The 24,399-nt window shown below is 36.9% G+C and overlaps 1 pseudogene; it reads left to right on the top strand.

Moving 5' to 3' along the window:
- Nucleotides 1–6,330: 6,330 nt before the first annotated feature.
- On the top strand, nt 6,331–6,787 carry LOC131895300 (small ribosomal subunit protein eS10-like; annotated as a pseudogene).
- Nucleotides 6,788–24,399: the final 17,612 nt, after the last annotated feature.

The raw sequence follows: 24,399 nt of genomic DNA, 5'->3' as shown, positions 1-24,399 counted from the left end.
AACCAGACAAGGGAGAAAAGAAATTAGTGTTCATTGTTTTCACTGCCAAAAGAAAAACCTTCCACTGAGAAAATAATTGTAGTATATCTGTTTCATTTTCTTCTTGTGTTGAAGAGAAACAAAAACAAAAACAGAACCTCTTTCACTCAAGTTTCATTTTGATATTTATAGCATAATTTATTTATTTTCACATATCTAGTTTTTAAAATATGCAAAAAGATATTTAAAAATTTAAACACTCAATGAAAATTATGTGAAATAAATATATACTAATTGGAAAGTTGTATTGGAAAATCCCCAGTGGTAGCTTTTTGTGGTTTGAATGTGAAATATCCCCCATAGGTTGTATCTATGTGTTTAAATGGTTGGCACCCAGCTGATGGCACTGTTTTGGAGGGCTGTGGTTCCTTCATGAGGTGGAATCTCCCAAGAGGAAGTGCGTCACTGGAGGACAGACTTGAAGTTTTATAGCCTTGCTGAATTTCCAGTCTTCTCTCTGCTTTCTGGTCTTTCACAGTGAGAAGAGGTACGCACTATGGTGCCTGTGCCCACTGTGCTTTCCAACTATGTTGGGTTTTATTTTATTATATACAAACTATAAGCCCCAAATCCCTCTTTTTCCCTTATGTTGCTACTTGTCAAGTAATTTGTCACAGCCACAAAAAAAAAATCACTAATATACAGACACAAATAGAAAATATGATGAAACTCATCTGAAGATTACTTTTAAAGCCTCAAAACCAATCACAAACTAAAAGCAAACCTTGGCCCTGTATTTAGATGCAAAAATTGTTAACGACAATGATTAAGACATGCATGGCTCTTGTTTAAGGTGAAAATCGCAAAGCAGAAGAGCAAGGCTAATGAAGTATTTCATGTGTGAACTATATATGAGAAAAAAAAACAATTTATTGTTTAAGTACTTTAAAATAGAAACAATATATACCTTCATTTACAGTATATCACACATGATGAAGTATTGTTCCACACTGGGAACACATTTTACAATTTATTACACAGAATGTTCTTTCAATACACTTGGGGAACACAAAACTCATTTGGAGAGTTGCAGAGGAGTTGGAATCTTAGCCAGATTTTGAAGACTAAGGAAGGGTTGCTGTGTGGGTTATTTTTAACTATCAACTTGATACACATCCTAGAGTCACCTGGGAAGAAAGTCTTAATGAGGTGTTATCCTGAGCAGGTTGGCCTGTGAGCGTGTCTGTGGGAGATCTTCTCCATTGATGTAGAAGAGGCCAGTCCACAATGAACTGCATCATTCCCTGGGAAGAGTTGACTGACGACTATGAAGCCCAAATTAAGTACTTTTTTTTTTACAGGAGAAAGATTTAAAGTGGGGCTCTCAGATCCAGTTGGTTAGTTCAACTTCATCACGGCAGAGAGCAAGACAGCAGGCAGGCAGGTATGGCGCTGGAGAAACAGCTGAGAGCTCACATTTTACCTGGAAGTTGGAGGAGAGAGATTGGGGCAGAGAGCCTTTATAAAAGTTGGAAGCTTCTCTTGGGGAACTTGCCCTGAGAATACCACTCCCTTTATTTCATTTCACATCAGGCCTTTCTTTAAATCCTTAATTTGGGGCTCATAGTTGTTAGTCAATGATTAGTATGACAAGGAACATATCAGCAGACAGGAAGGTATATAGCCTTGGAGAACAGTAGCTATGAGCTTACATCTTACCTGCAAGTTGGAGGCAGAGAGACAGTGAGATGACTGGGAAAGGCACAAACTTTTGAAACTTTAAACCCCATCTCCACTGACACATCTCCAAATCCTTCCCAAGTATTCAAACATAGGAGGCTGTGGGGGCCATTCTCATTCAAACTACCACAGGCACGGAGGCACAGGATTTGAAATTTATACGCTGAATTTTGCTTTTATTTTAGTGCTGTTGAGAATGTTCCCAGTTGCATTCTTTTGGAAAATGAATTGTTTAGGTAAGTAACTTCTTTTTTCATTTCATAGGAGCCCACAGCTAAGAAATTCTGGACCTTAAAAAGCATGACTTTTGAAGTTTTGGAAATTTTTGAAGACTTGGGAGGCTTTTTGGAGTAGGATTGTATATTTTATTATTATTACTTCATATTATAGTGTTAATGTAAGACTATGTTTCCAAAGTACAAACTGGAGAACAGCTGTCATGGTACGATCCCTCCAAGCCTCAATGCCAAAGAATTAGCAGTTTGGTATTTACACTGTAGGTGCTTCACAGATCCCACCTTTATAAGCTTAGCCTTGTTTCTTTTGAAGTTCAAAACATGGTGCCTGGTGGTCTTGGTCAGGGTGTGATGCTCTAGGCGACTATCAACTCAGTATTAATAGAACATTAATAGAACAAACATTTTTAAATCATCTTGGTAAAAATAAAGTTTAATAAAGATTACTTTGAAATCATAAAAATAAAAATAAAGTGATGTATATGTGTGCCAATTTGGCACATAGTGGATTGTGCTGATCAGTTTTAACTATAAACTTGATACAATCCAAACTCACCTGGAAAGACAGTTTTAATGAGGAATTATGTAGCTAAGGTTGGCCTGTGAGCATGGCTATGAAGGAGTGTTCTTAACTGGTAATTGATATAGGAAGGTAATCCATTGTGGGTGGTATCATGATCCTAGTGTCTTGGGTTGTATGAGAGAGGGTGTAGTAATATTTTATCTGTGTCCCCAGTAAAGTTTATCTGAGGATCAGAGGAAAAAGCCAACCACTATATTAGACATAGAAGTCGGACAATGATAGCACAATCATTTAGTCCTATCACTTGGCAGGCAGGGATCTGTCTGCGTCTCTGTGAGTTCAAGGCCACACTGGGAACAGAGGCAGGTGTGGTGGTACACACCTTAAATTCTAACACTAGTTAACCATTAAGGTCTGGAGGTTTATACAGACAGACAGGAAGTGACAGAGCTGGGAAGGAAGAGGAAGTGATGTAGCTGGGTGGAGAGAGGAAATGAGTTAACAGAACAGAAAGGAATGTAGGCGTGGGTAGATAGGAAGTAGGTCTTTTTGGAAGCTGCGGATTTGGTGAGGTGAGCTTAGCTGTAGCTTTTCCTATTCCTCTGCTCTCTCAGGTTTTAATCCCTGTAGCTAGAGTTTTCCTGCCTGGCCCACAGTCAGGACAAATCTCTCTCACCCACCAGTCCCACAGCTGCTCAAACCCGACCAAGTAAACACAGAGACTTATATTGGTTACAAACTGTATGGCCGTGCCAGGCTTCTTGCTAACTGTTCTTACAGCTTAAATTAATCCATTTCCATTAATCTATACCTTGCCACATGGCTCGTGGCTTACCGGCATCTTCACATGTGGCTTGTCATGGTGGCGGCTGGCAGTGTCTCTCTCTCAGCCTTCCACTTCCCAGAATTCTTCTCTTTGTCCCGCCTATACTTCCTGCCTAGCCAATGGCCAATCAGTGATTTATTTACTGACCAATCAGCAACACACTTGACATACAGACCATCCCACAGCACTTCCCCTTTTCTTTTCTTAAAAAGGAAGGTTTTAACCTTTACACATCTCCAAAGTCAGCTTGGTATATTTGGGAATTTGGGCGTAGCGTCTCTTACTACTTCCTGCTGGAGGGGGGCGCTGTATCTTATGGGGACATAAAGAATATTTTAGGATTATGGAGTAGTCCATGAGGGTGTATCGTCTGAGCCAGTTGCCTTGAAACCATTCTGGATGTTGGATCATCTGGGCCATGGTGTCATCGGAGACCTTTTAGGGGGTCTTGGCTGGTCAAACCTGATGTATCTTAATCTGGAACAAATCCATAGCCTCTGGCTTTCTGTGGAAACAAAAGCAGAGCCTCCTTTCCAAAGCAACATATCCTTACATCCAAATTTTGAAGTCAAGGTACCTTTAAAATATACATTTTGGCATAACTCAACAGCTTCTGTAATCAAATGTTTTTCTTCAGTTACGAATATCAAAGAGAACATAATCCAGATTCTCTGTGTGGTAGCCATCTTTACGTGGCTTATTTTTTTATATTAGCTTGAGCCTATTGCTTTAAACTGCAGCCTTCTAAGCCTGAAAGGGCGCTGGCACTGCTGGCTCCACCCACTTCAGCTTTTCAACATGGCGGTGGTACGTTTTCTGCCAGCTCTGGGAGCCATCAACTCTCAGAAATAGTGGGTCTATGCTTCTATCAAAGCAGCGTGTAGCCCAGAAACATCTTTTTTTTTTTTTTTGTACTAGCAAAGGCTAAATCCACCACGCAGCTTAATGTGCCATTGCAGAGGCCTCATTCCCGCCATAGGGCAGGTCAAGCGCGCACGCTAGGAACCCGCCAGTAGCTCAAACCGGCAGCTGCCGCTCATTTGAGAGAGACAATTAGGAAGCTGTTTTTAGCTCCGTTTTAGAATTTTTTTTTTCTCAGTTTTTAGGTGGAAACTCTTGCCCCACGTTGGGTGCCATTTGTAGCTAGAGTTTTCCTGCCTGGCCCACAGTCAGGACAAATCTCTCTCACCCACCAGTCCCACAGCTGCTCAGACCCAAACAAGTAAACACAGAGACTTATATTGGTTACAAACTGTATGGCCATGCCAGGCTTCTTGCTAACTGTTCTTACAGCTTAAATTAATCCATTTCCATTAATCTATACCTTGCCACATGGCTCGTGGCTTACTGGCATCTTCACATGCCTAGCCAATGGCCAATCAGTGATTTATTTACTGACCAATCAGCAACACCCTTGACATACAGACCATCCCACAGCAAATCCCGATATCTGGCTCTTTTTTGTTGTTGTTTTTTTTTTTTTTTTTTAATAAGACCTTTTAAGATTTGTGTTACAAGAGTGGAAAGCTGGATGAAAGCACACAAAGGTACAAGCAAGCTTTTGTAGATTTGATAAGAAGCTATTCGTGGGTACAACAGTCATTCCATCTCCAGAAGGTAGCATTTCACAGAACTCCTCTTTGTTCCACATTCTTCCTGCATGTTTTCTGACCCTTGGTGGCACCGAGGTGGGAGTTAATAGGGGTGTTCTAGTTAGGGCTGAGGATTTACACTAAGAATGTTTATTCTTAGCACTTTAGACAGTTGTGAGTCTTTGTATTATCCACTACCCATTAAAAGAAGGAGATTCTCAGACCAAGAATGAAAGGAGCATAAATGTATGATATAGCTGGAGAGTTTTGTCTCAGGGTCCCGCCAAGCCCCAGCAGTCCGACAGCCCACTTATAAAATAAACACACAGATGCTTATATTATTTAAACTGTTTGGCCTAATGGCTCAGGCTTCTAGCTATCTAGTTCTTACATCTTAAATTAACCCATTTCTATAAATCTATACCTTGTCACATGGCTCATGGCTTACCAGCGTCTTCACATGCTGCTTGTCATGGCGACGGCTGGCAGTGTCTCTCTCCACCTTCCTGTTCTCTCAATTCTCCTCTCTGTTTGTCCTGCCTATACTTCCTGCCTGGCTACTGGCCAATCAGTGTTTTGTTTATTGACCAATCAGAGCAACACATTTGACATACAGACTATCCCACAGCAGTATGGCCATAAACATTAATATTTAGAAGGCAGTGGGTAACACAACTGTTTAATAAAGCAACACCAACATAATTGTTTTCTTTTGAGCCCATGACTTCTCTAGCCATTGTTTCTGACCAAGCATGAGTTCCCCATCATGGAACAGGCCTCAGATCCAATCAAGAAAACAGTTGGTTGCCTATAAACAGTTTTGCTACTACTGCATTAGTGGTCATACCTTGCCTGGCTGGCCCATCAGTATTTTAGCACTTAAGGTCCTGTACTGGGTAAGACCTGTCTGAATAGCACCTTCTGTAACTATGAAAGCTAGCCATCAGGGACATAATTTTCTGATTAATTTAAGATCAATTTTTTTCAACATCTATATTTCTAAATAGAACATTAAATTATTTGTATTTTTCCTATCTAGCTAGAATTCCTTCTCTGCCGATTTAGTCCCTGATTCTTTGAAGTATAAAAATCAATATTGTTGAAAATTTTATAAAATAAAATAAAATTTTATTCTTACATGGAGATCATAAAGTCAGTCCCAAATATCAGGAATTTGTAAAACATAAGTTCAATATTAAATTAATTTTTCAGTGTCAGGAGAAAAAAATGATGAGTATATGGCATAACATTATTTAAAGCCATTCTATAACATGGTTAGCATAATGATGGATACTTTATGTCTTCTGTCCCATAATATTAGTTAGTGACACTTTAAATCTAAAAGAATCTGAAAAGTGAAAACAAATTATAAGTTCAATAAAATACATAAAATAGCTTTTTCCACCCTCTTCCTCAAACCCTACAGCCACTGTAATGTTGACGCCTATGAACAAGATCACTATTTATAAATTGATTTTCAAGGAGGGAGTCATGGTTGCCAAAAAAGATGTCTATATGGCCAAATACCCCAAGCGGGCAGACAATAATGGATCCAATCTGCGTTTAAGGAAGGCCATGCAGTCTCCCAAGTCTCCAGGCAAAGTGAAAGAGCAGTTTGTCTGGACAGGTTTCTCTTAGGACCTTTTCAACGAGGGCATCCAATTTTCTGTGAGTTCACCTCCATGTGCCTCCCAAGATCTTGCACGCCACTCTGTGCATCAGCCATCCCAAGACTGGTAGGGCTTGGCCCAAAGGTCCAAGAGAGGTCATCTACAGAAAGAGTGCAGGGCCTCCTGGGGCTGATAGGAAATCCAGGACTAGGGCTGGCTCACCAACCTAATTTCACTTCAGGGGCCGCTTTGACTGTGGACATGGTCAGCAACCTGAATGAATTTATAGGAGACTGCTTTGTGTTGAGGAGACATGAGAAAAAGAGAAAAAAAAGAAGAAAGAAAGAAGGAAAGAGAAAAGAAACTGACTTTGACAGTAGTATTTACTCTAAGAATTAAACAGTTGTATATAATATATGTAATATATAATATATGTGAGATATATAATACAATTATATGATATATAATATATGTAATATACATATATATATATATATATATATATATATATATACATAATGGGTTTGGAAAGGTACCTAAAATATGATACATATCAAATGTTAATTATCCCTGTCTACTTCATATTTAAAGGACATACTAATAAAAAAATACAGTTACGTATAAGAACAAGATCCACAAGCAGTATTCCATGGTAGGGATTTTCCTTATTTATTTTCTTGTCACACCATATTTTCATATCCCTGGTTTCCTCCTCTGTAAGTGGGGATTCTTTTGGTTAACTTCAGCTGTCAACCTGACACAGTGCAGATTTATATCAGTGGTCTTCAACTGAGCGATCGCCTTGATCAGTTTTTGACCTGTGGACAGTTCAGTGGAGCATTTTCTTGACTGCTGATTGATGTAGGAAGTCCTAGTACACAGTGGTGATGCCTAGGCCCGTGAGCCTGGGCTGTGTAAAAGCAGTTGCTGAATGTGAGCCCTGGAGAAAGCTACTTAGTGCCCTTCCTCCAGAGATCCTGCCTGGAATTTCGGTCCTGATTTCCCCCAATGATGGAAGTGTAAGGAAAGCCAACCCTTACTCTGCATGTTGGCCTCGGTCAATGTCTAGTTAGCAACAGACAAAGCAAAGTAGGACAAAAGCTAAACAACTAGGTTTTATTTTTAAGTTTTCATTATTATTTTATGCATGTGGTATTTTTAGCATTTGAATTCACTAAAATAAAGGTTATGCTGTATTGAAACATACAGAAAAAATATGAAGGCATCATTTGCTTGGTTGGGAATACAAGATCCTATTCATGTTGGGAAGAAAATGGAACTGTGTGTGAAGGCTAAGTCCATCTGTTTGATTACTCCATTTGCAATCATTTTCATGGGTTTGCCTTACAATGTATCTCATTGGAAAAAACAGAAATAATGACTGTTAGCCATTTAGTTTTCTTTAAACTATTTTAGAGTAGTGAAGTGAACTGCTTTGTGGATAATAGTAATCCTATGACTGCAAGGGCCTGGTGGGGATCAGGTTGTAATGGGAGGGTTATTTGGGTACCACAGAAGCTTCATAATAAAATATGAGTGACTGGGAGGACAGCCAAAGAAATTCCTAGGAAATAATAATACATCTTATTCACACAGTTAATTGCAACTTCTAGAAGAGAATGTCTCCAATAATGTTGGTAGTCTGTAGCTAACTGAAAAGATTCTTGAGAGTAGGTTCAACCCTAGCAGAAAGGCAACCAGAAAATAATTTGATTTGACTACTTTTTCAAATTCACAATAAGATATTTTTTTTAAAAAAAATATTGGCTGTCTTCAACGTTAAACAAGGCTAGAAAACAATAGCTAAACTTCTGATGAGTTATTTTACCTTCACCGTCTATGGCCATCATAAGTGCATTTTAAGGGCGAGTACAATTTTGGAACATTTATTTATCAGAAAAATTCTATAATAAACACAAAAAAGCAGGCATTTGCTGCTGACAGAATTGCCTTTTATTTAGAAAGAAAATACCTTTTGAATGCTGCAGCACGCTAATAATATGGTTTTTACAAGTTGGATTTGTTTGGATTCTGATTGACATTTCTTTCAGTTATCTTACTAAAATAACCGATTGTTTAAAAAAAAACAAGCAATAAATATCAAGTAATTCACAGAACTGTCAATAAATGGCTAATAGAAAAAGAAAGTATTTCTGACAAATTGTTCACATCTCTAAGCTTTTCTTTTTTTTTTTCTTTTTGGTTTTTCCAGACAAGGTTTCTCTGTGTAACAGTCCCTAGCTGTCCTGGATCATGCTTTGTAGATGAGGCTGGCCTCAAACTCAGAGAGATCCACCTGCCTCTGCCTCCCGGGTGCTGGGATTAAAGGCATGCACCCCCATGTCCGGCCCTCCAAGCTTTGATTGTGAGACTATTACTAAAGTTGTTCACATCAAAGGCAAGCTGACTGTATTAGCACAGCATGCATACTTCATAGAATGGCTGGAGCAGTTAAATAGTCAAGCCAGAATACATCTGACACATGGTGGGATGGTTAATTTTGATCGTATGCTTGATTTGGTTGAAAAACACCTAATAGAAAGCATGCCTCTAGACATGTCAGCAAGGACTTTTTAGAGATGAGTAGATCATGAAGTTTCAAACATAATAAGTGGTTTAATCTAAAAATGTTAATGCACTAGTGAGAAGGTAAAACTATGGCAAGTGGGCCTGTTTTAGGAAGTAAGTCATTTGAGACATGTTCTAGGAAGCATTGTCATGTTCTGGCCTCTTCCTGTTACTGTTTTCGCTCAGGTTTCTCTCCAAAATGATGGAAACTCTTCCACCACGCCTTCCTAGACATGATAGATTGAAGTCTTTGAAACCATGAACAAAATAAATCATTCATCCATGAGGGTTTTTCTGTCAGGGATTTGTCCTACAGCAGCTATGACTGTCACAGGTGGGCATCCATCCTCAAGAGAGCAATTCAGCTGTTTCCTGGTGGTTTAATGAGAAATACAAAAATAATCTTTGGTCTAAAGAGATGAATGCTATTTCCATTCGGATTTCATGTACATGAATTAGAAAAATGGCTACACTTGCCTGCAATAGGAACTGAGAGTCGGATCCACCAATTAATTAGCATTTGTTAGAAAAGCTTGGTTAAGTCAGAAAGGGGTGGGTCCGAGTTTGTTAAATAGAAAGCAGCCTGTTACAAACTGTCACATATATGTAGAGGACTTAGGTCGGTCCTATGCAGGCTCCCTGGTTGATGGTTCAGACTGTGAGTTCCTATGGTACAGGTTAGGTTTTGTTGTTGTTGTTGTTTGTATGTGGGTTTTCTTGTGATGTCTTTGACTTCTCTGGCTCCTACAATCTTTCTTCCCTCTATTCAGCAGGATCCCTGGGCCCAGCCTAATGCTTGGCTGTGGGTCTCTGCATCTGTTTCCATCAGTTACTGGGTGAAGGCTCTCTGGTGACTTTTGGGGTAGCTTTGTCTACTTGTGGGACTCCTAACAGTGGGAGCAGGGGCTGTCCCTAATGCTTTGGCTTGCTCTTGAGAACCTATTCCTCATACTGGATTACCTTGTCCAGCCTAATATAAGGGAAGGTACTTAGTCCTACCTCAACTTGATACGGCATGCTTTGTTGATACCCGTGGGAGCCTGCCCCTTTCTGAACAGAAACAGAGGAGGAGTAGTTCTGGGAAGGCAGAAAGAACGAGATCCCTGGGATACCCCGGCCTGCCATCCTTCTTAATGAGTCCCAGGCCAATGAGAGACTCTGTCACAACAAACAAGATGGATGACATCTGAAGAATGATCCCTGAGGATTTCTTCTGACCTCTACATTAGTGAACACACACGTGTGCTCATGCGCATATGCATGCATGCATACACATGCACATACACACACACACTCACCCACACACATTAATAAATACAAAATGTCTAGTAGCAGTTTTTTGCATATTTAGAATTTTGTTTATGCATTGCTTCCAAGTTTGAAGATGCAATTTTTCCAAACTTAGGATCTTATGTGTGATCTCAGAATACTCTTTCAATTTTGTAAATTACATTAAAGCTGCTTTGTATTTAAGTCAACTTGCTTTTTTCCTTTGAGTTATTTGAAAATAAAATCTCATACCATTCCTTTAAACAATAGGATGTTTCTGCTAAACAAATATAAAAGTCCATGTTAAAATAATTTTCCTAAATTAATTCACATTTTATTAAACTAGTGATTTAATAGTTATTAAAGTTTTATCAGGTATTATTGAAATTAGAATAATATTAAGTTAATAAAATTATAAATAGTGCAATGATATTTTTCTTCAATAATTAGAGACAATTAATAATAATAAGAGAATGCTTGACTTAATTATTTATCATTGTATTTAATACATGAAATAAGCTTTCCCACAAGTGAAACGTTTCAACATACCAGAGATGCATCCAGAAAACTCACTGAAGTTTCGGTGGCACAGAAAGTGTTAACATTTCTTAGGGCATCTGACTATTTTTTTAATTTATTACTATTGCTACAAAAGCAAGACACCCAACTTATGTGTTAGCGGCAAGGTAGGTTGTAGAATGATGCAGCTTTCATTAGTATTTTCCCTCCTCTTTCTACATTCATACTTAAGCCAAAAAACTTAGTGCTGCCTTTCATAAAAATGCATAATCTAGTCAGCAAAACTTAACCTCTGCTTGATGTAGGACGTAGTCCAGACGGTCCTCTGGTTTGGCGTGTATCTCAAGTGCACTCTGTTTGAATAATGACTAATGGTGACACCTGCTTAACAGTAGACTACAAAGCCATTGATTGCTACTTCCACTCTCCCTTACGTCAGCCACAGCATTCTCCTTTTATATGTGGACTAAACACGAGGAATGATGGAATCACACTTAAAAAAATGTATGCAAAATTGAAAGACAAGTAGTGAGAATCTGTCTTTCTTCCTGCCCTTTGCAAGTATAAAGTACAAACATCCTTCCCACAAGTACCACGCTGAGACTATTACAAGGCTTTTGGATTCTCTGCAGGGTCTTAATGTGACAGGCAGTTGTAACATGACCTGTTCTGTGGCTTGTTGAATACATAAAGCTGAAAGGCAGCAGTTAGCAAGATTACAGGGAGTTTACTTCAATATTAGAAAGCTGTAAAGGCTAAACCTATATTGTAGCCACTATAGAAGTCTTCTTACTACAACAGTTTTGACTTTTATTAGTTAGTGGAAATACACACCAGCTGAAAGATATAATATTACATGCTTATTAATATAAAATTTTATCACTATAACAGTAAATCTAAAGTAGAAGTGTTTATTTAAAGCATGTAAAATTCTTATGTCCCATTGCCCAGGAAAATTAATTTAAACAGCACTGTGGGGGGCTTATATTATTATCCACAGCCCACGAAGACAGGGAGTCTCACATTGCTGAAATGGGGTCAGTGCATGCTTTATACGTGAGTGTTTATCTTAAGAAAACTGTTCCCCAGAACATGAATAATTAACGCATGTTGTCAAAGAAGATGTGGTTATGGAACACTCTTGAAAGCATGGTTTTTCATTGATAGCGATGAATGATTTTTAATTAATTCCCTCTGTCTTTCAATCTTTCTATTTCATGGTTCTGTTGGCGTATTGTTTCACTAGTGGAAAAATTTTGGAAAGATGTAAAGGACATGTGTATCACGTCAATGATGATTGATTGCAAAGAGAAAGTTGGCTCAATTAATCCATTGCTTTTATCCATTCTGTGAATCCAAGTCAAGTTATTAGAAGGCTTCTCTCTACTGAGTGAAATACATATTACTATGAATGCTACAGTAAACTGATTAAAAAAATCTATTTATTCTTCTGTTCCTTTGTTCTTCTCCTTCTTCCTTTCTCTTTTTAATCACCAAAGGTGTCAGAGGTCTAATACCAGCCTTTATACATGCCAGACAAGCTCTCAACCACTTGGCTTTATCTCCAAGCTTCTGATTCCTTTATTTTCTGCCCATCATTGGTTGGTTTTCAAGTCTTTTACCATTTGATGAACTACTTTGTATATGAATTTCAGTTCCTACAATACTACTGTTTCCTTTTGTGCATTAGTCAATATTATACATCGTGTTGTGTTTATCTAAAGCCAGTTGTAAGTAAATGTTCTCTTAACAGTCTTGGGTTTTGAAATACTCAGAACTTAAATTCTGGAAATGTCAATAGCAAACCAGGAAATGATATGCTTCCTTCCACAGCAATGAGAGGAGTGAACAAAAGAAATGGGAACACAAATAGTAGATACGTAGTTTTAAAGTATGGTAATTATATTCATGTTCTGAGGTATTAGAAGATTCTTTAAAGCAACTCATTGGACAGATAACTAGTCTATGCAAAAGCTGCATCTCCTTTTTAATGATTCTTATGAGTTGAAAAGCCTGTTCTTTTCTTTTTCTTTCTCCCTTTTTCTTTCTTCTCTTTCTTCTTTCCTTCCTTCCTTCCTGCCTGCCTTTTGTTCATTCATTTGTTCTTTCTTTCTTTCTTTCTTTCTTTCTTTCTTTCTTTCTTTCTTTCTTTCTTTCTTTCTTTCCTTGTCTCTTTCTCTTTCTTTCTTTCTTTCTTGGAAGGGAAACACAAGAGGAGTCTAGGGAAGGACAGATGTGTTCTATGATATGGTAGGAGTCAAGTTTATAAAGATGGTTTAAATTTCTGTAGTTCCATCAAGGAAAAGAGAAACGATGTCCCATAGTCATTTCATCTAGACCCTGGGTATATCCACATTAGAGGTTAGAGCAAACTGTGTTTAGTAATGGAAATAAGAACACTATAGGTGATTTGTCTACCAATGTGCCTCTGCCATCCTGTCAAAGTTATGTAACAAAGCTTTCCTCTTATATAATAGATACTTGCTTAAAGAATTTTGCTGACTAAAGCATAATTTCTCTTACATATAAGAATATTTATGAACATTAGATTATTAAAAAAAAAAACTTTAAGCCACATGGTGGTGATGCACACCTTTATTCCCAACACTCTGGAGGCAGAGGCAAAGCAGATCTCTGAGTTTGAGGTGAGCCTGATCTAGAGAGCAAGTTGCAGGACAGCCAGAGCTCTACAGAGAAACACTGTCTTGAAAACTAAAAACCAACCAACCAAACAATAAACAAAAATCCCGAACAAACAAACAAACAAAAACCCAAACAACAACTAAAAAAAAACTTAGAATTTAAACATTTTTATTTTGTTCTTCTTGGGATTTTCTAAATGCATTTGAGAAAAAAAAGAACTTTTGTTTTATTTTAATCTAACACCTATTGAAGTCTGAAAAAACTGTAATTTTTGAGGCATATTTTGTAGTATCTTAGAAAACATATCAAACTACCAAATACTGAAAAGAGATTTGAAATTGTCGGTCACAGTAGGACAGCTGAAAACAATTTTTAGGCTGTACCCAGAAAGGAAAAAATAAATAAATGATGCATAAGTGAGTTTTAAAGTAATCTGAATTAAATTATTGATGTTTACTGATGACTGACATGAGCAGATATGAATGAGATAAGATTTAACTGTGTCTTAGCCCTTGGTATGTTTTTATAAATACCAGGAAAATGATGGCCATGGAAGTTATTCTTTTTAAATTTAACACATACAGTTGACTTTTACACTCATGTAGCTTCTGGGGAAAATGATTTTTACTTTTGGGGCTACAGTACCTCACCTGATATGATGGAGTGGCAGAAACTCATGATCTAAAGATACCCAGCTTTACATAGCTTTTTATAGCCAACAAATTCTTAGTTGAAAGTATATATAGCATATGTTACAGATTTTTTAAACTCCTTTAAACATTTAAACATTCTAAAAGATGTTTAAAAAATAATTTTGCATATAAAATACATTGTTTACATAGTCATAATAACCCTACTGTGTGAAATGCACTATCATGTCAGAAAGCTAGCACAGACAGACGTCATTAAATTTGAGTGATAAGATGGAAAGCATAGGCCAAGTCAACATCTCACTGTAAAATTATTTATTTAGCATTATTCAGTATATGTGAGTAAGGTATATACCATTTTATTCAGGACAATATGATTCTTTGTCCCTGAAAAACTATACAGCTTTATTAGACGGTGGCTAAATGATCAGGGCAATAGTTAAGAGTTTGGTCTTGATCATATGACCAAAGTAAAATCTTTGAAAACCTTTAAGTAAAATGGCCTGATCATATTATCATTTGAAAATACTTTTTTGGTGAATATATTTAATAGAAAAACAAGAAACTGAAGTGTAGTTTAATTTTTAATTGCATGCACACCCGTGTGTGTGTGTGTGTGTGTGTGTGTGTGTGTGTGTGTGTGTGCATGTGTATATGTTTGTGTGATATGTATTTGTGTGGGCATGCATGTGCCATGGCATACATATGACGGCCAGAGGAAAACTTGTTAAATTGGTTTTGTCTTTCAACCATTTAAATTAAACTAAGGTTGCCTGGTCAAACAGCAGATCCCTTTATCTACTGGGCTATCTCACCTGCCCTGGAATGAAATTTAAAAGTTCAGTCTGCCCTGGACTTCACTACCAAACTCTGTGTCTATCTGTCATCCCCTCTCAACTGGGCAGTGTGATAACTTGACTTCTCCGCAAATTAAAGAAGCTTAGGCATGTCAACACTGGATGGTATAGGAGAGCATCAGAGGAGAAGGAAGACACTGACTGCATAAAACAGTCTAGGAAATGCTTGTAGACAGAGGTCACATCAAGACCCAGGAACATGAACGGCAATATTGGCAACCAACAGCCAGTTCCCAGTGTAGATGCTAAACTATCCCGACTTCACTCAGTTTAGGCATCTTGGCAAGATCTTAGACACAAAATACACAAGCATGATAATGTCGCGAATTAATATAACATTTTAAAATTTCAACTTGAAGAGGAAACATGTTTAGAAAGAAAAAGAGACAAGATAAATATCAAGGAAATAACTTTTAAATGGTCATCTTTAATCTTGAATGATATTTTAGATGCACAGATTTTTTTCACTTCGGTTTACAAAACTGAAGATTAGTTATATTCCAGTTGATTATTTTTGCTAAATTAAATCAAGTTGCTTCTGTTGTTCAAATATAATTTGCCACATTTGAAGTAATTTCCATATTATAAATTACATTATTGCTTTCTTTCATTCCATGTGCATTGAGACTAAATAGTTCTAATGTCTAGAAAGAAAAATTAATATCTTTTTAACTGAATATATGTATATTTACCTTGTTGTGTATATTAAATATGTGCTTTTAAATAACAATTAGATTTAAATAACACTATTAAAAAGAGAGGAAGATAATACACTGAGTCATATAGCTGCATTAGAATACTTATTTTATATATAATTTAAAAATTCAACACATTTCTCTTGATAACTGACATGATGTTAAAAACGTTTCTTCTATAACATTCATAGAAAACAAGTGTAATTTTGTATAATTTGTATAAATTAAAATTTTCTTTCGATTCTCTTTTGACTCACAAATTCTAATTTTTAAAATATTTGCATTAGTTACTTGAAAATTTCATGTGTGTTTTGATCATGTTCACCTTCTTTACCCCAAATCTTCCTAGATCTATTCCTCCATCTCTTCCAACACAACTTTGTATCCTTTTTGTTTGTTTGTTTCTCATCAAAATCAATTTGTGGTGTCCAAATATTTCTGAATGTGCAGCCTTCCATTGGAGCATGATAGAATTATCAAGGGCTGCACCCATAGAGAAGACTGTGCCTTTTTTCCCCTCAGCAACTAACAATAGTCAATAACTACTTGGCTATGGATGAAACTTTGTGTCCATCACCCCTCTTCATGCTTGATTTGGACTGTTAAAAAAGAATACAATTTTTAAAATCATATCTTCCAAAGTAATTTATCATGTCAGTTTATTAATTTAAAAAGATTCATGGTCTTGTCAGCAAAACCTCCCAAAGCATGAAGAAACTAGAAGTCATTATGCATTAACATAGACATGTAACATAATTTGGTGCTTATTAGATTTGCACATTCTCGGTTGAATATATGAAACATTCAGTAGGAATGAGGTTTTAGTTTTTCTTCATATGAGCTTACCATAGGAACAGGAATGTCTTTCTCCTCTCTATTTTGAAAGCATTTTGTTAAGATCTGTCGCATTCCTCTTGTGTATATGTTAATTGTATGTATTTAAATTTTTTAAATTGAGATATACTTATAATTAATTTTTATCAATTTAATGCCTATCAGTATCCAGTTATTATGGCATTAATATAATTTTAAGTGGCTGGACTGTTTTTAATATATGAATATCTTCATGTTAATGTGTCTATGTAACCACTACATGAACAGAGATATCAAACTCCAGAAAGTTCTCTAGTGCTCTTCTCCATCATCATTGGTACCTTCTTCCAGAGATAATCAATATCCTCATATTTACTAGTACTGACTTATCCCCTGTCATCTTTCCTTGAACTTAATGTAAATTGCATACTTAATGGATGCCTAGTTTCACCTATATTATTCTTGGGAAATATGTCTGAGATATTGTGGTTTATACTAGTTTTCTGTTTTTATTACAGTGTAGGTCTCTTCTAACTATTCATTATTAAAAAGACTTATTTTTTAACCAAGTTCAAATTAAATATCTGCCATTTATCAATCCTCTATCTATCCATCTCTATAATCTATTATCATTTCTATCAATCATCAAGTACCTTTTCATTCTAGTTTTGTGTCAATTTTATGTCTCTGTTCATCATATTCCTTGTGTTGTCAGAATGATTAGTAGTTCATATTCGACAAAATCCAGCACTTACTAAATGTTTTTCTTTCTCAAGTTCTCGAAACTGTTGTGAAGTATATCCAGAATAACTACTGCAATTGTTCTCATTTTATTTCTAATGCTGTTTTCAGCACAACACGGAGAGAACAGTAGCACAGTTTTAGTCAGATTGATTTCATCCTACAGGAGAAGTCCTGATTGTTTGTATTGCTCTGTGTGATGTCACTTGATCTCTGAGAACCAGACACAGGACTTTTCTCCATTGTAGTTCTTTTACATAACTATTTTTATAAAACTTCAACTAAATTACTCAAATGATTAAATCCAATAAATATGTAAAGTAACCCAAATACGATTTCTATACATTTTAGATGAAAGAAAAGAATGCTTCAGAATGTATATAAGAATTCTCTAATTTGTCAGTATCATGAGACACACACAATTATCGAGTCTATATTTTGTGATGTGGCATAAGGAAAATTATAAAAAGTACAATTAAATATATAATTTTAAATACTTAAGAAATCAAATATCTATATTTTAAGTATGCATATTTTAACGAACACTTCCAAGTTTCAAAGATGTGGTTCCGCACTGAACATTTTATATGAATCAATACCAGTTGCAATCTAAAAATAAACACCATAATTAATAATGAAAATTGTTTCTATTGTTACAATCCACAGTATCTTTTTTTATTTTTTACAGAATAAGAATTAAATTATAACTTAAATAACACCGTGAACATATTCTCCAAACTGGAAACATAAGACAGACCATTTTAAAATCATATCTTTATAAAGTATTTGAATATGTTTTTCTCTAAAGAAATGATCGGTGCTTGAAAACTTGCTCAGTGTTATTAGTCATTGAGAAAGTAAATCAAAGTCACAGTGAGATATGACATAAGGCACGTGGAAAGAGCAGTCATAAGCACACATGTAACAGCACGTGTTGATAGCCAATGTAGAAAAGTTGCACTTCTTGTACATTGTTGGCAGAAATACAAAAGGGTATAGATAGCTCTTTGGAAAAGAGTCTGATAGGTTCTCTATCTAATTTGGGACCTCATGTTAGTACACCGAAGATGGACTTGCTGGTGACTAAAGCTCTGTTTCTTTCTCTTTCCATTTGACCACAGTGAACACATCTCCACTCTCTGCTTTTCACTGTTAGTTGCTTCCTTTTTAGAAAAAAAAATATGTGCATGGGTATTATATGATGTATGTGCTTGTGCATGTGTGGATGTTTGTGTGTGAGGGAGCAGTGTACATGCCAGGGTACATGTGTGGCATTCAGATGACAATCTAGCTTGTCAGGCTTGCCTTTCACCTTGTTCGAGTCAAGGTCTCTTTGCTGGTATCTGGTGGGTATGACAAATTAGCTGGTTCACAGAGGCCATGCACTTCTGTGCATTGCAGGGATTTGAACTCAGGTCCCATACTTGCATGGGAAGAGCTTTCCCCATTTAGCCATTTCCCCAGCCCATTTACTAGTCTCTTTTAGAGGTATGTTGTGGAACAAGCTTCTAACAAGCTTGTTGAAAATCTTAGAGTCCAGGTTTTGACATTAAAGTCTAGAAACATGATGACTTTTAAATAGAAGTTTTGGTGTTGGGTGGCAGTCTAATTAGAGACCCTTGATGGAATCATGAGAAAAGCACTTGAATAAGCATAACTTTTCTTACACATGACCGACTAGGCAAGTTGCAAACTTGAGTGCTGACATCAACTTTTTTTTTGTCAAGAGTGTAGAGGAACTTACCTTTCAACCATAAATCAGGTGGGAGGCAAGACTTAAAAATGTTCAGTCTCAGCTCGAAGGACATTTTGTTTTTGAAATACTGCATTTCGTAATGAATGTGGAGTGGGATGGAATTGAGGATGGAGATAAAAGTGAGCAGACGAGAGAGAGTTCTTCCAGTGGTTTGGAGTGCATTCTAGTCAAACTTCACTTTCTGCTCCACTCCCCATTTTGTTTCCTGCCTTGATAGCTCAAGCTTGGTCCGTCTATAAATTTCTGCCTTCACGTGCTTCAAACAAACACACTAACAAACCAAGGAAGGTTGAAGAAATGAGACAGATTTCAAAGACATCCCGAGTTTGAGTCTGTGTATAATCCTACATTCATTCAGTTTCTCCTTCCCCCTTCTGCTGTGCACTGTCGTGAGAGCTCATGCATGGAGAGTGGCGACTTTGACAACCATCCCCACATTTGGACTGAGGCGTTGAATTTCCGGGCTTCTCTTCCTCAGTGATGCAGTGTGGTAGGAATAGTAAGAGAGATCTCCTTCCCGGAGACATAGGACTATATAGAATGACTTTCAATTCTAGCTTAGAAACGACCTTGCTTAATTTATCTGAGATTTCATCTGCTTTCTATCCTCTTCTTCATTTGGGTTTAAATCCACGACAGAATCTGTCAACTTTCCTACTCTTTGCTCTTTATTTCCCTTCTTAAAATTAATTAATTAACTAATTAATTAATTAATTTTACACTCTGACTGCAATTTCCCCTCCCTCCTCTCCTCCCAGTCCTCCTCACACATCCCCTATACCCCCTTCCATTTCTCCTCCCCCTTCCACTCCTCCTCCATTTCTATTCAGAAAAGAACAGGCCTCCCATGGGTAGAGACAAAACATGGCACATCAAGTTGTAGTAAGACTAAGCACCTTGCCTTGTATTAGGACTGGGCAAGGCAACCCAGTACGAGGAATAGGGTCCCAAAAGCCAGCAAATAGACATCTCTCTTTTTTCTTTCTGCATAAACATTTACAAAAATTTCACAAGTAATATATGAATAGACACTGCTATCCAGACATCCAAAACATTGTCATGGCTTTTATCTCTTCCTATGTTAATGGGACCTTAAGGTTCAATGGCAGTGTGGCTTACAGACTTGCACTGAGTCTAAAGACAAAATGGCTTGGTTATCTTAGCTTTCTTTATTGGATAGGTCAGAATAAAATAATGATCAAATTATTTAAAACAAGTGTCCAAACGACAGGGTTGGTTTCGATTTCATGGTTGCTCCTACCTTGGCTGATCTAGTAGCTGCTGCCTCTCAATGTTCAAATATTAGGACTATAGCACACTAAGGGCCAGGGGTCAGGTTATTTCTTGAGAATACTCAGGCATTTAGAAGTAAATGAATTACTTCAGATTTTCCTACCCTCTCACAAAGGCTGACAGATTTTATGGGTGTGAGTTTAGATTTCCTCCTAGCCTAGCTAGTACCATTATTCAAATGTTCATGAATACCGAACTATGGGCATGACATTCTACCTAACACACTTTATAGAGAAGAAAGTGGAGGAGTTGTGGGGAAAGCATGACTACGGGCTCTGTTGATGGTTCTAAGAGGTGCCATCCAGAAGCTCTCAGCTTTATGGGATACTAAAACACCTTCTAAAGGTACAGTTTGAGTACTGGCTTAGAGGAATGAGTCCACAGAGACTCTGTTTTCTGGGTGTTTATCCCACATATTTTTCATCATAAAGAACTCCATACAGTGTTGGCATCAACAGCAGCATTGGAAAACAGATCCTAACTGGAGATGCTCAGAAATAAAGAAACTCTACTAGTTTCTTACTTATTGATGCCATAACAAATTATCCCAAATGTAGTAACTTTAAACAAAACAAAACCTATTATCTTACTGTTTAGGACTCAGAATTCAGAAACAGACTTCACTGGGTTATAATCCTGCTGTCAGTGGAGTGGATTCCTTTTGGAGACATATAGAACAAAATGTTTCCTTTTTTCCCCCTGACTCTGAAAGTCACATTTCTTGGCCCATGGATCCACGCCTCTTTACTCAAGGTTAGCCACGTTGGGTTGAGTCTTTTTACACTGTCATCCTTGGACTCTGTGCTCTGTTCCATATTGACTTTAGAGATATTCAACACATCACAATTGATTATATAGATGTATAAAACTCTCCCTTCTTGTGGATATCTCTAGATATCATTATATTGAATGACTTCTCTTTGTTTATTCCCAAACCATTTTCCACTTGGCTCTTTACTTTCGGAAAGTGGCCAGAGCGCACTACGTCAGTGCCTTCCCTCTAATTGGAATCAGTGAGCCAGGAATTATCCCAGGTCAGAAAAAAGTGGAAAGAGGAGACTGGGGAATTTGATACCTTCCGGTTGGTTTCCTCCAAAGGGTCTTAATTGCTACTGCATATTCTCATAGTCTCAAAACTGCATTTCCAGTTTCTCAAACCAGTCCTTACCACACGACTGCTTGCCTCTGAGTTTCAACACCTACTCTCTCTTCTGGTATTTTTTTTTTTTATTTATTTATTTATTTATTTATTTATTTATTTATTTATTTGTTTGTTTGTTTGTTTGTTTGTTCTACAGGTAGAAACAGCCCTCAGCAACAGCTTGAGGGTACTGTATTACCTCGGAGCTGTTTTCCACACTCATAACCTTTAAGCAGTCTTTTAACTGAGTGATCCTTGAACTCTGACTGATGAAGGAAGATGATGTGTATCGACTTGTTTCTTTAAGTAACTCCTAATGAGTTTCTCTACCCATTTGTCTCTCCATATCTTAACAAGCTGAAACTTACATCCCCCAAACCCAATTTCTCCCACTTGGGGGCGACGTTGCCTCTTTTGAGGCTGTATGACCTTTCTGGCAGCAGAAATAGACTTAATGGGATTTAAGGATTGTCCGCTTGTGTAATGAGAATCTCAATTGGTGGGAAGCTAAGCGACACGGATTATCCACTTGCCTCCTACTTTCTTAGCACACTCAGTCATGGGACCCGAAAGTTAACTGTGAAGGTATTCCCCTTTGAGGGTTTTTCCTTCTTGTTCAGCAATATAGAGTAATTTCACATCCCTGATACAGAAATAGACAGGAGTACCATGGACCAAAGCAGGAATGTTTTCTCATTTAAAAGCAGTCACAATTCCAAGCAGTTGGAAGCTAAGCCTACTACTTCTTTGGGGTTTCTCATTCTTCTAAATCAACAGAAAGAGATTTTACTGGGGTTATTGGTCTCCTTACTAGAAAGGCAACTGAACAAGGAGCCTATTGCAAGACGCCACTAAATTTACTGGGAGCCTCCTAGTCTGGATCAATGGGATTGTGGGAAAGCAGGCTTTCCAATTCTTTGGGGAAGGACTTGGTCACTGGCAGACAGAAAGAATTATATGAAGTAAGCCTATTGTAGATTAAAGCAGTTGTTTATTCAGCCTAGGGCTTGCAATGAACTACAGAAATAGAGGCTTAGCAGTCATATGATACATAGCTAATCTTTTTTACTTCATTGTAAGAACAATGGTTGTGATAGATTTTGTCTTTAGGGTTCAGAGAGACCTTAGACTGAACTGACATGCTGCGGGACTTTCTGGGTATGTGTAAGGCAATATATCTGTTATCTGGGCCAAAGACACAGATATGTATGCTGAAAAACCGAAGCGTGAATTTTGTGGCACTTTGTGTGTCTGTGTGTCCCTCTGGGTTCACTGTATTTGATCTTCTGGGGAAAGACTGTACTCTCTACTTTAGCAAGCTATTCTGTTCTCTGACATCCAGTTGATTTGGGACAAAAACAACCCCCAGTTGCCAATAAGTGAGAAGGAAGGCAGCTGCTGACCGAACCAGTTTTTGGGATTTTTTTTTCCATAAGGAATTCTTCACATGAAAGTTGTGACCTTCTCATCTTTTGAATTAGTTCTTTTTAATAAACAATCCTTGGTTGAATTTAACAGTTAGAGCTATTTCCTTCAAGCTCCCTGAGTTATACCCCCCTACCTTTGATGTATTTTTTCTGTATGCCTAATTCCATACTGATTTATCCATGTTTCTCATATGGTTTCCAATGTACTGTTTAAAGTGGAATCATACAGGAAAATATTTTTATTACACAAACTAATCTGCTGCTTAAAACCCTCAGAATTTATTGTTAGCTTGAAAAGAAAGGCATACATTTTGACCTAACTGAATTCTGCATTAACACAAGGTAACTTCATGTGAAAGTTGAGTTTGATTTCAGAGGCCTGTGTGGTAAAATTTAAACTCCATTTGACTGTTAGATAAGAAATTTAAATAAATTCTTCTATTTTCCCTATTCTGGTAATGCACAAATAAAAATCATGTATATAACTAGTATGTCTTTACTGCATAGGCTCAATATGCTGTCATCCTTTCTGTTTATATGTTACACATTCTCAAGTATAAAATCAGAACCAAATCCTAATTTTAATAATAAGTGATATTTCATTTGAGCTTGAGTATATTATTTTTATTATATTGTTTTTGGTTTATAGCAGAGTAAATGACTTACTTACCTTGAATTAAAATAGACTATCAATACTTATTGATGAAATGAAATTTAGGCTAGAACATACTTTAAATCTCACATAGGGAATACAAGACTTTATGTAATTTTACAAACTTAAACTGAATTTCAAAGGTTGAGAAAATACATTCAATGGGATATTGACAGTTTGTTTTTCTATTTCAATTTTTATATAAATTTTATTGTGTATTTGTTTCTTTAGGTGTGTGTGAGCTCCTCTCTCTCTCTCTCTCTCTCTCTCTCTCTCTCTCTCTCTCTCTGTGTGTGTGTGTGTGTGTGTGTGTGTGTGTGTGTGTACCTCTGTGTGCATATCTGAGAGTAACTTATGAAAGTCAGTTCGCTCCTACAACCATGTGGGGTGTGGGGTTGGGCACACAAGTCAGGCTTGGCAGCAATGACTTTTAATCTTGTTCCATCTCCCTGGTCCAGGTTGACAATATTAATATTTTTATAAGATCACTTTAATGACAAATGTAAGTAAATATGCTTGTATAACTATAGATATCAAATGATTAATGCTCCAGCTACTGAAATTTATGATCACAATATTCTAGAGCATAGTGATCAATCTTGTTTTTCTAAATCTTCATTCTCATGAATTTTCTTAGCTTGCTACATTTTGAGGTCTAAATGTTTCAAGCATATTATATAGTCCACAGGATTATAAAGGAGAAATATCTGAGAATTCAGAGTGACTTTAGTCAGACTGACATATTTCTATACATATTAATTACATGAGTGTGTATGTACAGGTATTACTCAAGCATTGATCAATTCCTGTTCATTTTTAGACTCATGGATTTCTTTTTGGTATGTATTTTTTCTCCATTTTTCTTTATT

This window comes from Peromyscus eremicus, chromosome 18 (assembly GCF_949786415.1).
Source record: "Peromyscus eremicus chromosome 18, PerEre_H2_v1, whole genome shotgun sequence".
NCBI lineage: Eukaryota > Metazoa > Chordata > Mammalia > Rodentia > Cricetidae > Peromyscus > Peromyscus eremicus.
Note: the sequence above shows the minus strand (reverse complement) of the source record. Positions and strands in the feature narration are given on the sequence as shown.